This window comes from Salvia miltiorrhiza, unplaced genomic scaffold (assembly GCF_028751815.1).
Source record: "Salvia miltiorrhiza cultivar Shanhuang (shh) unplaced genomic scaffold, IMPLAD_Smil_shh fragScaff_scaffold_39, whole genome shotgun sequence".
Lineage (NCBI taxonomy): Eukaryota > Viridiplantae > Streptophyta > Magnoliopsida > Lamiales > Lamiaceae > Salvia > Salvia miltiorrhiza.
In genome coordinates, this window is record NW_026651458.1 from 520,983 (window position 1) to 524,288 (window position 3,306).

Here is a 3,306-nt window from a genome sequence, read left to right on the forward strand (position 1 = left end):
GGGTGAGCATTCTGTCTTGGGAATTTCCATAGCTCGTTGTCCATCCAACGTTGGGAATTGAGTGGGATACAGTCGAGAAGATCAGAGCTGGAGTCAGATTCTTTCGACACGATCATCAACAACTTGTGCATCCGATTCTCAAGTAAGTTTTTCCTAACACCTATGTGCAGCTGTTAAATTCATAGGAGCATGTTAGGATTTAATCGTTGTATGATAAATTAATAATAATCCAAGAAACGATCATCGGGCATTAGAGTATTAATTCAGTTTAATATTCTTTCAATTGGTATCAGAGCCCAGGATTAATTTCTTGGCTCTATTATTAATTTATGTACGATTAATAATGTGCATTTGTTTAACTGCTGTTGTTCTTCGTGGTTCGTTGATTCTTGGGATACGTCGTTTTGACGTTGTAATTGTTTTTCACCACGAGAAAATCCGTGGTTAGATTAGGATTTCAAATTGTATTTGTTTTTCCTTTGTAATCTGTAAAAACTGAGGAACAAGACGAAGATGACAACTATTCAACGACGAAGAACGGTGAAAGGAGGACGTCACCGGCACGGTGCGGCACGGGCTGCTGGCGCCGAGGGCCGAGCGCGCACGGGCGCTTCGGCACCGTGTGCTGCGCGCGCCTGGTCAGGCTGCCACGCTGTCGCGTGCTGCTGTCACCGAGGCTGCCGGATCGTGGCGAGGCGAGGGTGACCGAGATCGAGGGGCTGCGGGCGCCGAGGGGCGGCGCGCGCGCGGGTGCGTGCACACCGCGCGCAGCGCGCCCAGGTCAGCGACCGCGTGGCCGCTGCTGTTCTCTGGTCTGCTTGTGCACTGAAAGGCGAGGAAGGCAGGAGCTGGGCGAGGGCTGGAAGCCACCGGCAGGGGCGGTGCACGCCCGGGGCCGCGCCTGCGCGCTCTGCGCGCTGCGCGCCCGGCGGGCGGTGCACTGCCGCTGCTGCCGTTGCTGTTGCCGACTGCTGCCGCTGCTGCCGCCGAGTTCGCCGAGGAGCTGCTGCTGCTGGAGGCTGCCAGAAGGGAGCTGGTGCAGCACCGGGCTGCTGCCAGCGCCGGGTCGCCGCGTGCTGCCGGGCGGCGCTATGCGGCGGCTGTGTTAGAAGGCGGCGGCAGCTAGGGTTTCCAAACCCTAGCTGCGATTTTCGAACCCTAGGGGGCCCAAACCCTAATTCCACGACGGGCTTGAAGTTTTTCGGGCCGTGTTTTAGTTTTGGGCCTGTTTTTCTATTTTAAATGTAATAGAATAGTTGGGTTTCCACGAATGGGTCACGAATAATTCTAATTCTTTAATTATGTTCTTTGCATGTCGTGGTTGTTCATCCCTTATGCTCTTTACCTGCTTTTGCACGTCTTTGCTTGTTAATATTTGTTTATTAACTGTGCTTAGACAAGCATGATAGTAGGTTTATCGTTTTCTTAAGCATGTTTTAGAATTCTGCGAGCATGATTTACATGTTGCGTTCTAGAACGCATGTTTAGGTTTATGTGCTTGAGCATGTACAAACCTTTTGAAAGAAAAAGACTAAGTTGTTTAATGATTTTTATAGTAATTAAAAATTATTTTAGACCTCCACATGCGGTCTCTAGACAAAGTGATTAGCAATGTGAGTAAACGTCCACCCAACGTGGCTTACTTCATATTTGTTTTTCATAAGTTTGTCAGAAGAGGTTTCTATTAAAAATATTTAAACCATTGAAGTAGTGGGAGTTATGCAGTAAACGTTCACCCAACGTGGCTTACTTGTGTAATTTTCACAAGTACTTTGGAGAATGGAATTAAATAAGATAACCAAGAAAATTAAATTGAAAGCGGCATGGTCCGAGTGAGTATGCTAATTTCGAGAATTTAATTTTTAAGGTTAAAATGTGGTCATTGCTTAGATATCATATCAAGTACAATGTACAACTCCCAAAGGAGTCCCTTCTTGATGATGATATGGTCTAGTTAAGGTGCCAACTATTAATTTCCTTTGTCAAAAGGTTAAGTTGACATGGATGGAAATTAAATGACTAGGTAAATAGTCTGGTTAAGGAGTTCGTGTGTAAACGTCCACCCAACGTGGCTTGCACATGGGATTCTTTGAGCCGTTGGAGGTTTCATTAATATTGTTTTATCAAAAGGTTACAATATTATTGTTACGAATTATGTGCTTCATGTTCTTACATGTTTATTTGTTTACTTTCAGATATGTCTATGTCTCCGATAATTAACATTCTAGCAAATAATCCTCTCATCGGTCCTAATTATACCGAATGGAAACGCCATATTATGTACATACTTGACGCTGATGAGCACAGTTTTGTGCTTACCACTCCACGTCCCGCAGCCTTAACTGATGAGTCGACTGATGCGGAACGAGAGGCGCATAAAAGGTGGCACAAGTCGAATAATATGGCCAAGTGCTATATTATGATGACTATGTCACAAACTTTGCAACTCCAGCATCAGGTCATGGATGACGCGGCTAACATCATGTTAAACCTCAAGGAGGTTTATGGGGAGTCCGAGAGGTCTGCTCGCTTTAACTTGATGAGAGAAATCTTATCTTGTAAGATGAGCGAGGGCAGTCCTGTGCACGATCATGTCATGCATATGACAAATTTGTTTGACAGGCTTGATCTTCTAGGAGGGGGTATCGAAGGCGAAGCCAAGGTCGATATCATCCTCAATACTCTCCCCAAAGCCTATGAGAACTTCCGTCTTAATGTCGTTATGAGCAAAGTCAACTACACTCTTAATGAGTTGTTGAATGCTCTAGTTGCGGCAGAGGGAGTGATGGGCCGTGGGAAAGAGGTCCTTGTTGCTGCCAAGGGATCTGCTTCTTCGTCGAAAGGCGGGAAAAAGAAGTGGAAAGGTCCAAAGGGCAAGCATGACCATGAGGCTAGTGGGAGCGGTAAAGACAAAGTAGATGGCCCTACCAGCGGCGTGAACAAGCCAACGGCCAAGGGAAAGTGCTTCAAGTGCGGCAAGGTTGGGCATTGGAAGAAAGATTGTCCAGTGCTCAAGGCAAAGGAACAAGGTACGTCACAAGTTTTAGTAACTGAAACATGTTTAGCTTCATTTTCTACTCATTCATGGGTAGTGGATACGGGGGCAACTGACCATGTTTGTTACACCTTGCAGGGCTTCATGCCAACAAGGGAACTGGCAAGTGATGAGATCACCATCTCCATGGGCAACGCGTCGAAGGTCGCAACTGTTGCAATTGGAGATTTATCTTTATGTTTTGGTGATGACATTTTAGTTTTGAGGGATATTTTGTATGTGCCGGAGTTTCGGCGGAACATAATTTCTGT